This window comes from Pan troglodytes, chromosome 1, assembly GCF_028858775.2.
Source record: "Pan troglodytes isolate AG18354 chromosome 1, NHGRI_mPanTro3-v2.0_pri, whole genome shotgun sequence".
Taxonomy (NCBI): Eukaryota; Metazoa; Chordata; class Mammalia; order Primates; family Hominidae; genus Pan; species Pan troglodytes.
The window spans coordinates 215,605,107-215,617,892 of NC_072398.2; positions in this window are offsets into that span (position 1 = coordinate 215,605,107).

Below are 12,786 nucleotides of genomic sequence, written 5' to 3' on the forward strand. Positions count from 1 at the left end.
ACAACAATTTCTTAATATTTATGAAATTTCAGTTACATATGAAGAGAAAGTCATAGGATGGAAATGACAAATAGCGTTGCCAAGATAGAATTTTTATTAAGGATTCATTTTGCTTATTTTATTACTTGACAATCTGAGAATTCACAATATTGGAAATAATGGGCTTAAAAATATCAAACTGGCCGAGTGTGGTAGCTCGAGCCTGTAATCCCAGCACTTGGGAGGCCGAGGCGGGTGGATCACCTGAGGTCAGGAGTTTGAGACCAGCCTGGCCAACATGGTGAAACCCCATCTCTACTAAAAATACAAAAATTAGCCGGGCATGGTGGTGGGCGCCTGTAATCCCAACTTTTCGGGAGGCTGAGGCAGGAGAATTGCTTGAACCCACGAGGCGGGGTTTGCAGTGAGCCAAGATGGCACCACTGCACTCCAGCTTGGGTGACAAGAGCAAAACTCCATCTCAAAAAAAAAAAAGTATCCGGCGACGCGGTAGCTCACGCCTGTAATCCCAGCACTTTGGCTGGTCAAGGCAGGTGGATCACGAGGTCAGGAGTTCAAGAACAGCCTGGCCAAGATGGTGAAACCCCATCTCTAATAAAAACGACAAAAATTAGCTGGGCACAGTGGCAGGCACCTGTAATCCTAGCTACTCGGGAGGCTGAGGCAGGAGAATCGCATGAACCTGGGCAGCAGATGTTGCAGTGAGCCGAGACCGTGCCACTGAACTCCAGCCTGGGCAACAGAGAGACTCCATCTCAAAAAAAAAAAAAAAAAAAGTATTAAGCTTTTTGTTGTTAGAAAGTCTTTAACTGCTGGGCGTTGTGGCTCACGCCGGTAATCCCAGCACTTTGGGAGGCCAAGACAGGCGAATCACCTGAGGTCGGGAGTTCAAGACCAGCCTGACCAACATGGAGAAACCCCATCTCTACTAAAATTACAAAATGAGCTGGGCATGGAGGCACATGCCTGTAATCCCAGCTACTCGGGAGGCTGAGGCAGGAGAATCCCTTGAATCCCGGAGGTGGAGGTTGCAGTGAGTGGACATCATGCCACTGCACTCCAGCCTGGACAACAGAGTGAGACTGTGTCTCAAAAAAAAAAAAAAAAAAAAAAAAAAAAGATTTGTTAGGACCAGAGCAATGCCAACTCTAGGGCTAATCATTCCCCTGAGGCAAGACCTTCATAAGTACTCTTTCCAATGCCCCACACATTACGAATTTTTCCAATCTGGATCTGGATCATAGGAGTAGGCACTATTCCTTCTAATCCAGGGGTCCCAGTCTCCAGGCCGCGGACTAGTACCAGTTGGTGGTCTCTTAAGAGCCGGGCCGCACAGCACGAGGTGAGTGGCAGGCGAGCGAGCATTACTGCCTGAGTTCTGTCTCCAGTCAGATCAGCAGCAGTATTCCATTCTCATAGCAGCACAAACCCTATTGTGAACTGTGCACGTGAGGGATCTAGGTTGCCCACTCCTTATGAGAATCTAACGAACGTCTGATGAACTGAGGTGGAAGAGTTTCATCCCGAAACTCCAAAAAGGTTAGGAATCGCTGTAGTAATCCTTTTACGTGGTTCTTTCCCCAGCCTTGTGTAGTTTTCTTACATATGTATTCTGAACAGTACTCTGCTGAATGCTAGAGGCGGGGACCTTTTACAGATCTCTGGGGTTCTGTCTGAACAACTCCCTTTCTCTGGTACTCTGTCCTTTCCATCTGGCTACCTTGGTCTCCCTGGACTCAGCTCCGTCTCCTCAGCTCCGGGATTCCACCAGGCCCTTCCTCACTTTGCTCTTCTTGCAGTAGAGCCCGGAAACCCTCAAGGCAGTAAGCTGGAGCAATAATAGGGCTCACTTCACTTGTACTTCTTTTTTTTTGAGACGGAGTCTGGCACTGTTGCCCAGGCTGGAGTGCAGTGGCGCGATCTCAGCTCACTGCCACCTCCACCTCCAGGGTTCGAGCGATTCTTCTGCCTCAGCCTCCCGAGTAGCTGGGACTGCAGGCGTGTACCACCACACCCGGCTAATTTTTGTATTTTTAGTAGAGACAGGGTTTCACCATATTGGCCAGACTGGTCTCGGACTCCTGTCCTCGTGATCCGCCCGCCTCGGGCTCCGAAAGTGCTGGGATTACCGGCGTGAGCCACCGCGCCCAGCCATTTGTTGTACTTTTTTCAGGGATTTCTGTCCTTTGTTGCGTGATATCCGGTGTCTTGAAGACCATTTCTTACATTTTGGGGATCCGTATTTTGGTTGTTTAGGTGGGAAAGTAAATCTAGCCCCTGTTTATCTTCAGTTCTGGAAGTGGAAGTCCAAATATCACACCCACCCGGCACACTTTACCACCCCAAACCATTGAATATGGAAACTGTTTTAAGTGAGGTTGTATACTATTGAACTCATATCCAATTACTTCCAGGGGAAGCTATTATCCTGTCTTGATATCCCTAACAGACTTAACTAATGCCTGGCACTTGGCTGACATTCACTAAAAGCTGGAGAGCATGAATAAACTATTTTTAGCAGACAGCTGTTGATCAGCTTATGGTGTTTTCTTCCAACATTTGTTGATGGGCTTTTGCAATTTTCTTTTTGCCTGCCGGCAGCAAAAGGAAGCCAGGCAAAATGGACATTTCTGGGACTTGTTACTCATGATTGTAATTATCCACAAAAACGCACCCTTTAAAAAGCTTTGATAGGCATGAAGGAACTTTTGGGGGTGATAGAAATGTTCTAAAACTGAGTTGTGATGGTTGCACAAGGGTACTAAAAATCATTAACTTGTACACTTAAAAATGGGTGAATTTTGTGGTATGTAAATTACACCTAATAAAAGGCTTTTTTAAAAAGCTTATCTGAAAGATTTCCAGGCATTTTAAGGTGAAAAAAGGACACATTGCCAACCAATTTGTACAGGAGAAACCTGTACTTTTTCCAAAGTCTCATATGAATTAAAGTACAACCTTGAGGCCAGGTGCCTGTAATCCCCACACTTTTTCCCCAGCACTTTTGGATGCTGAGGTGGGTGGATCACTTGAGGCCAGGAGTTCGAGACCAGCCTGGCCAACATGGCAAAACTCCTTCTCTACTAAAAATACAAAAATTAGCTGGGTGTGGTGGTGGGCACCTGTAATCCCAATTACTCAGAAGGCTGAGGCAGGAGAATTGCTTGAATCCAGGAGGCGGAGGGTTGCAGTGAGCCAAGATTGCACCACTGCCCTCCAGGCAGGGCAACACAGCAAGACTCCATCTCAAACAAAACAAAACAAAACAAAACAAACAAACAACCTTGAGCAGGAGTAGGAGCAGACTATGGTCAACTTATACTTTGTACAATACATATGTATTAGGTGTAATCAGGAAAATATTAAAGATTTTAAAAGAAAGACTAACACTGAGAAAAATCAAAGGGCAATTCCAAGAGAAAAAGGGCTTATTTGATCGAAAGGGAAGATTCCATTTCCTTCTCCACTGGCTCCTAATGTGGTGGTGGGCGTGGGGGTTCACACCAAAAAATTCTACAATTCTCTGCAGACCTTAGGAGGGTGTCTGTCAGTCTCTTGCTATAATGGAATGCCTGAGGCTGGGTAATTTATCAAAAAATGAAGTTAAGGGCTCGGCGCGGTGGCTCATGCCTATGGTCCCAGCACTTTGGGAGGCTAAGGCAGGTGGATCACCTGACATCAGGAGTTTGAGACCAGCCTGGCCAATATGGTGAAACCCCATCTCTACTAAAAATACAAAAATATTAGCTGGGTGTGGTGGTGGGCACCTGTAATCCCAGCTACTCGGGAGGCTGAGGCAGGAGAATTGCCTGAACCCGGAGGCAGAGGTTGCAGTGAGCTGAGATCGTGCCACTGCACTCCAGCCTGGGGACAGAGTGAGACTCCATCTCAAAAAACAAACAAACAAAAAACAAACAAACAACAACAACAAAATGAAGTTAACTTGGCTGACAATTCTGCTGGCTGGAAGATGGAGAATCTGGTGAAAGCTTCAGGCTGCTTCCACTCATGGCAAATGGTGAAATGGAGCCAGTGTGTGCAGAGATCACGCAGCAAGAGAGAGAGAGACAGGGGAGGCGCCAGGCTATTTTTAGCAACCAGCTCTTGTGGGAGGGAAAAGAGTGAGAACTCACTGACCCCTTCCCCGCAACAAGGCATTGGTTATTCATGAGGGATCTACCCGCATGACCCACACCCTGCCATTAGGGGATAAACGCTCAGCATGAGATTTGTAGGGAATAAACATCCAAACTTTAGCAGTGTCCTACGATTTATCTCAATCCTGACACTATCTACCTGGAAATAGCATCAGATTCCCCAGGTTACAGGCTTAGTCCCTTAAGACTGCCCCCACTTCAGACGCCGGGTGCCAGTCCCAGGTTGTCACCTGTACTTCTTGCAGACTCGCTATAAATTAGAAGTTCCCACCATTCCCTCCTCTCCGGGTTTGATCATCTGCTAGGACAGCTCACAGAACTCAGAACGGTCTACTAACCAGATTGCCATTTATTATGAAAGAATATAACGTAGGAACAGCCAGTGGAAGAGCTGCATAGGGCAAGGAACATGGGAAGGGATCTGGAGCTTCCATGCCCTCCTCAGGCACGCCACCCTCCCCGCACCTCCGTATGTTCACCAACCTGGAAGCTCGTTGAACCCCATTCTATCGAGATTTGATGAAGGTTTCATTACATAAGCATGAGTAACGAAATGATGGATCATTGAGCTTTTTTTTTTTAGAGACCCAGTCTCTAAAAAAAAAAGAAGAAAAAAGAGAACAAATACTTTATCAAACCATTTATGTTATACTATAGGAAATGTATCATACATGCTTTATTTGTATGAGATGTCTATATCTGCACTTCAAGCATTAATTCTTACCTTCCAAAAGTGCTTAATAACGTTTTTCTGGGTTTAATTGCCTAGCGCAAGTTGGCTTATATTTGGGTTTGTCTAAACAGCATTTTTCTACATGTCCTTGAGCTTTGTGCACTTTAGAACCTTGGTTTTAAGCTACAGTCCTGTTAATCATCAATTATCAAGTATTCATTCTTACTAATAACTTGAGTCAGATCTATGTACCCAGAGCATATAGTTCATAATTAATAATCAGCTCTTGCATTTGTCTAATGCTTCCTTCCTCTCTAAGGACCAGGTTGATGGTGAACATCATCACTGGAAAGTCAGGAAAGGTTATAGTCCCTACTTTGCAGAGGAAGAAGGACTACTCAGAAGCAGCTGACCTCTTTGGGCAAAGAGAAATGCCATCTAAAAGAATGCATAGGTGACTGGCTGGGGCTTGAAAGAAATCTGAATATTTTCTTCAATAAAAAATTAAATGAGGGCCGGGGGCGGTGGCTCATGCCTGTAATCTCAGCACTTTGGGGGGTCGAGGCGGGTGGATCACGAGGTCAGCAGTTCGAGACCAACCTGACCAACATGTGAAACCCCGTCTCTACTAAAAATACAAAAATTAGCCAGGCATGATCGCCGATGCCTGTAATCCCAGCTACTCAGGAGGCTGAGGCAGGAGAACCGCTTGAACCTGGGAGGCAGAGGTTGCAGTGAGCTGAGATTGCACCACTGCACTCCAGCCTGAGTGACAGAGTGAGACTCCGTCTCAAAAAAAAAAAAAATTAAATGGTACAAAGATGACATTATGATACCCATTGTATAATAAAACTGTTGAGATTTCAGGATGAAATTACATTGACTAAATTTTTTTCCAGGTGATTTAGGAGGTGACATAAACTGTGTCACCTGACTGAATAATTGAAGGAGAACTCTGTCCATTTCCTGAATTATCTTTTTTCCTTTGTTAGATCATCAAGTAGAAGTTTTCTGTGCCCTCTCCTGGCTTGATTCTGAAACTGCATAACATTCAGCCTCACTGGGTGGGTCTCTGAGATAAATTCATGCTCTCCCCTTCCCCTCTCCTGCCCATAGGAGGCTTATTTTATTTTATTTTGTATTTTATTTTATTTTATTATTTTTTGAGATGGAGCCTCACTCGGTTGCCCAGGCTGGAGTGCAGTGGCACCATCTCGGCTCACTGCAACGTCTGCCTCCCTGGTTCAAGCCATTCTTGTGCCTCAGCCTCTCCAGTAGCTGGGATTACAGGCACGTACCACCACGCCCAGCTAATTTTTTTTTTTTTTTTTTTTTAAGTAGAGACGGGTTTCGCCATGTTGACCAGGATGGTCTCAAACTCCTGGCCTCAAGAGATCTGCCTGTCTTGGCCTCCCAAAGTGCTGGGATTACAGGTGCGCACCACCCCACTGGGCTAATTTTTCTATTTTTAGTAGAGATGGGGGTTTCACCATGTTGGCCAGACTGGTCTCGAACTCCTGACCTTAAATGATCCACCCGCCTTGGCCTTCAAAGTGCTGGGATTACAGGTGTGAGCCACTGTGCCTGGTTTTTTTTTTTTTTTTTTTGAGAGGGAGTCTCACCCTGTCACCCAGCTAGAGTGCAGTGGCAAAATGTTGGCTCACTGCAACTTCCACCTCCTAGGTTCAAGCAATTCTCCTGCCTCAGCCCCCCAAATAGCTGGGATTACAGGCATGCACCACCACACCCAGCTAATTTTTTGTATTTTTAGTAGAGGCAGGGTTTCACCATGTTGGCCATGCTGGTCTCAAACTCCTGACCTCAAAGGATTGGCCCAACTCGGCCTCCCAAAGTGCTGGGATTACAGGCTTGAGCCACCGTGCCCAGCTGATAAGTGTGTAACTTTATAGGCAAAGTGAATAGAATACTGGGGATTTTGACAAGCTTTAATGTCACAAAGATTCTTTTTTTTTTTTTTTTTTTTTGAGTTAGAGTCTCGATCTGTTGGCCAGGCTGGAGTGCAGTGGTGTGACCTCAGCTCGCTGCAACCTCCACCTCCCAGGTTCAAGCAATTCTCCTGCCTCAGCCTCCCGAGTAGCTGGGATTACAGGCGCCTACCGCCATGCCCAGCTAATTTTTGTATTTTTAGTAGAGACAGTGTTTCACCATGTTGGCCAGGCTGGTCTCGAGCTCCTGACCTCAAGTGATCCACCCGCCTCAGCCTCCCAAAGTGCTCAGACTACAGGCGTGAGCCACCGTGCCAGGCCACAAAGATTCTTTGCTTGGCCAAACTTTAGCACCCCACCTGGCTTTTTGGCTATAAATTCCCACTTGCCATGCCGTTGTAAACCAAATAGTGTCTGAGACAGGTCTCAGACAAGTTTATTTTGCCAAGGTTGAGGATGTGTCTGGGAAAGACACAAGCTACAGTGGTATCTGTGGCCTGCGCTCTTTCCCAAGAGGATTTTGAGAACTTCAGTATTTAAACGGGAAAATTGGGCAGGAGGGGAAAGAGGAACAGTCAATTGTTCATAAAATTATTCAGAAAATCCACATTTTACATTAAATAACCTAAACATAGAGTAGAGGAAGAAGTCAAATATGCGTTTGTCTCCAGGTTGGCGGAGGTGGGGGTCGGGGGAATGATTCCCAGTCTTATCTTTGTCCCTTACTTGTGAAAATAAGCTGTTAATTTACATTGTCAGGATGAGGGAGGTCACCTGGGGAGATATGTGGCCTCTGTCTTGCAGCTACCTGTTTAGGAACCAAAAAAAGTGCAATGTTTTACATACTCAGTTCCCAAGCTTAACTTTTTCCTTTGGCATAGTGAGTCTGGGGTCCCGGGATTTTCTTTTCCTTTCACACTATATTGGGTTGAGAGTCCAGTCGCTCTCCTCAACTACAAGATTCCATTGCAGTGGTCGCTATACGTATCTCAAGGGTCCTGAATATTTTTCCTTACCATGCTTTAACAAGGATCATTAGATGCTTTTATCTTTTTTTTTTTTTTTTTTTTTGTCAGGGTCTCGATTTGTTGTTCAGGCTGCAGTGCAGTGGTGCAAACACAGCTCACTGCAGTCTCCACCTCCTGGGATCCAGCAATCCTCCTACCTCAGCCTCCTGAGTAGCTGGACTATAGGTGTGCGCCACTGTGCCCAGCTAATTAAAAAAAAAATTTTTTTTTTTAGAGACAGGGTCTCACTATGTTGCCCAGGCTAATTTTTTTCTTTTTCTTATTCTTTTTCTTTTCTCTTTTTTTTTTGAGACAGAGTCTTACCCTGTCACCCAGGCTGGAGTACAGTGGCGCTATCTTAGCTCAGGGCAACTTCCGCCTCCTGGATTCAAGCAATTCTCCTGCCTCAGCCTCCTGAGTAGCTGGGAGTAATTACATGCACATGCCACCACACCTGGCTAATTTTTATATTTTTAGTAGAGGCAGAGTTTCTCCATGTTGGCCAGGCTGGTCTCCAACTCCTGACCTCAGATGATCCGCCCACCTCGGCCTCCCAAAGTGCTGGGATTACAGGAGTGAGCCACCGGCCAGCTAATTTTTTCCTTTAACAGATGAAAGTATTCTGAACATGCTAAACAATATATTTTTATTTAGGGCTAGGGGACAAAGAAGGTGAAGATGAGTGTTGAGGTTGTAGCAAGGCGAATGAGTGTCACAGAAAGCCCCCAGCCAGGCAGCCTGGGGAGGCTGAAGTTGCGGCAGGATCATTTCTGAGCTTCCACAAGCACAGACAAGTTCAGCGTTGACTCCTTCTGCAGAGCCCTTACCTCACCATTCAGCAGGCCAAATGGAATCAATCCATGCAGATGGCTGAAATGCACACAGTGTTTTCCCCACACTCAGGCTGTCAGTTTTGTTGACTGAGATACTCATCACCCCAGAGATGCTTTTCACAGTTCTAGAAGATCTGTTCAATCATTCATTCACTCACAAAACATTTATTCCTTGTGTTTTACAAGGTACTGCCCTTGGAGGACACCCAAAAGGCTGAAGTAGATATTGGAAATTATAGTTTACTAGATGGGTACTTCCCAACCTTCTTCCTGTCATGGCATACATAGAAAATCATACAATTTATATCTCTCACTGAAGTTAACTGGGGGGAGTTTGGATCCCTATCGGATTTGGTGAAAAAGATTGATATTTTCTACATATTGTATAATTATGATTTGGAAAAAAATCAAATTATTAGGGAAAGCATTAAATATTGAGCTAATATAATACAAAAATTAATACAAATAAATACAAATAAATAATAATACAAAAATTAGCCAGGCACGGTGGCGCATGCTTATAGTCCCAGCTACTCAGGAGGCTGAGGCAGGAGAATCACTTTAACTCGGGAGGCGGAGGTAGAAGTAAGCCAAGATCGCACCACTAACCTCCAGCCTGGGCGACAGAGCAAGACTGTCTCAAACAAAAAAAAAAAAAAAAAAAAAAAAAAGAGATGGCGTCTCACATCTCGCTGTGTTGACCAGGCTGGTCTTGCACTCCTGGGCTCAAACAGGTCCTCCCTCCTTGGTCTCCCAAAGTGCTGGGATTATAGTCATGAGTCACTGTACCTGGCCAAGTTTTAGCTTTTCTGTGAAGGTAGCTGTTTAATATCAGGTTTTGTTTTGTTTTGTTTTGTTTTTTTGAGACAAAGTCTTGCTCTGTCACCCAGGCTGCAGTGCAGTGGTACGATGTCAGCTCACTGCAACTTCTGCCTCCGGAGTTCAAGCGATTCTCCTGCCTCAGCCTCCCGAGTAGCTGGGATTACAGGTGTGTGCCACTGCACCTGGCTAAATTTTTTTTTTTTTTTTTGAGACAGAGTTTTACTCTTGTTGCCCAGGCTGGAGTGCAATGGTGCAATCTCAGTTCACTGCAACCTCTGCTTCCCAGGTTCAAGTGATTCTCCTGCCTCAGCCTCCCTAGTAGCTGGGATTACAGGCGTGTGCCACCATGCCCAGCTAATTTTGTATTTTTGGTAGAGACGGGATTATTCCATGTTGGTCAGACTGGTCTTGAACTCCTAACCTCAGGTAATCTGCCCGCCTTGGCCTCCCAAAGTGCTAGGATTACAGGCATGAGCCACCGTGCCTGGCCAATTCTTTGTATTTTTAGTAGAGACAGGGTTTCACCATGTTAGCCAGGCTGGTCTTGAACTCCTAACCTCAGGTAATCTGCCTGCCTTGGCCTCCCAAAGTGCTAGGATTATAGGCGTGAGCCACCGTGCCTGGACCAATATCAAGTTTTATGCTTGATATTTGCGTATTTGCTACATGGAATAATAATCAGAACTTTTAAAGAATGATCTCTTCAAATTCTTGATAGCCTTGAGCTCAAGGAGGTAATACAAATCCTAAAATAAATGTTAAATTCAAAAATTTATAGAAGTTGAAATTGTCTTTTCTTTCATTAACAAATGTACAATTGAAATTTCTTGTGATAACATGAATGGATTTTTATTTTTTATTTTATTTAATTTCTTTTTTGAGACAGAGTCTCGCTCTGTCACCCAGGCTGGAGTGCAGTGGTGCGATCTCATCTCACTACAACCTCCACCTCCTGGGTTCAAGTGATTCTCCTGCCTCAGCCTCCTGAGTAGGTGGGATTACAGGCGTGCACCACCATGCCCGGCTAATTTTTGTATTTTTAGCAGAGACAGCATTTCACCATGTTGGTAAGGTTGGTCTCAAACTCCTGACCTTGTGATCTGCCTGCCTTGGCCTCACAAAGTGCTGGGATTACAGGTGTGAGCCACCGCACCTGGCCAGATTTTTATTTATTTATTTTTATTTTTATTTTTTTGAGTCAGAGTCTCGCTCTGTCACCCAGGCTGGAGTGCAATGGTGCAATCTTGGCTCACTGCAATCTCCGCCTCCCGGGTTCAAACAATTCTCCTGCCTCAGCCTCCTGAGTAGCTGGGATTACAGGTGCCTGCCACCACGCCCAGCTAATTTTTGTATTTTTAGTAGAGATGGGGTTTCACCATATTGCCCAGACTAGTCTCTTGGCCAGGCTGGTCTCGAACTCCTGACCTCATGATCTGCCTGCCTTGGGCCTCCCAAAGTGCTGGGATTACAGGCGTGAGCCACCACGCCTGGCCCAGTCTGGATTTTTATTTATTTATTTAGAGACAGAGTTTCACTCTGTTACCCAGGTTGGAGTGCAGTGGTGCGATCATGGCTCACTGCAGCATCTCTCTACCTCCTGGGCTCAAGCAATCCTCCCACCTCAGTCTCCTGAGTAGCTAGGACAAGAGGCATGCATCACCATGCCCAGCTAACTTTTTTTTAGATTTTTTTCGTAGAGATAAGTTCTCACTATGTTGCCCAGGTTGGTCTCAAACTCCTGGTCTCAAGCAATCCTGCCATCTTGGCCTCCCAAAGTGCTAGGATTATAGGCATGAGCCACAACACCCAGCTAAACACATTTTTCTTTTTTTTGAGACAGGGTTTCTCTCTGTCGCCCAGCTGCAGTACAGTGGCACTATCTCGGCTCACTGCAACCTCTGCCTCCCGGGTTCAAGTGATTCTCATGCCTCAGCCTCCTGAGTAGCTGGGACTACAGGCGCCTGCCACCATGCCCCGGTAATTCTTGCATTTTTAGTAGAGATGGGGTTTTACCATCTTGGCCAGGCTGGTCTTGAACTCCTGACCTCAAGTGATCTGCCACCCTCGGCCTCCCAGAGTGCTGGGATTACAGGTGTGAGCCACCACACCTAGCTGAAAACATTTGATAGATTCTAATTCTGTAGTTTGGGATGGGGTCCAGGAATCTGAATTTTAACAGACACTCCAGGAAATCGATGTAAATGTTTCTCACAAACAATACTATGAAACCACCGACTGAAGCTAGCAGTTCTCAGATGTTTTCGCTTTTTTAAATCTCAAGACTCCTTTACACTATTACAATTATTGAGGCCAGGTGTGGTGGCTCACACCTGTAATCCTAACACTTTGGGAGGCCAAGGTGGGAGGATCCCTTGAGGAGTTCAAGACCAGCCTGGACAACATAGTGAGACCCTCATAATTACAAAAAAAATTTAAAAAATATTAGCCAGTTGAGGTGGCATGAGCCTGTGGTCCCAGCTACTCAGGAGGCTGAGGTGGGAGGATCAGTTGAGTCCTAGGATTCAAGGCTGCAGTGAGCCACGACAGTACCACTGCACTGCAGCCTGGGAGACAGAGCCAGACCCTGTCTCTAAAAAAAGTTAAAAAAAATTACTGAGGATCTCACAAAGCTTTTGTTATGTGGGATATATCTGTTGATATATACAGGATTATAAATTAAAACAGGCACACACACAACAAAGAAAAAAAGGCCGAGCGCAGTGGCTCATACTTGTATTCCCAACACTTTGAGAAGCTGAGGTAGCAGTATTGCTTGCATCCAGGAGTTTAAGACCAGCCTGGGAAACGTAGTGAGGCCCACCATCTCTTTTTTTGGTTTGTTTTTTTGAGACAGGGTCTCACTTTGTCTCCCAGGCTGGAACGAAGTGGTGCAATCACAGCTCACTGCAGCTTTACCTCCCTGGGCTCAGGTGATGCTCCCATCTCAGCCTTCTGAGTAGCTAGTGAGAGGTGAACCCGGCTGGGCTTCTGGGTCAGGTGGGGACTTGGAGAACTTTTCTGTCTAGCTAAAGGATTGTAAATGCACCAATGAGCACTCTGTGTCTTGCTAAAGGTTTGTAAATGCACCAATCAGCACTCTGTCAAAACAGACCAATCAGCTTTCTGTAAAATGGACCAATCAGCAGGATGTGGGTGGGTCCAGATAAGGGAATAAAAGTAGGCTGCCGGAACCAGCGGCACCAAGCTGGTCAGGGAGTCTTCCAAATTGTGGGAACATTGTTTGTAAACCTTGTTCTTCTGCTCTTGGCAATAGCTCTTGCTGCTGCTTACTCTTTGGGTCTGTGCCGCCTTCATGAGCTGTGACACTCACCGCGAAGTTTTGTAGCT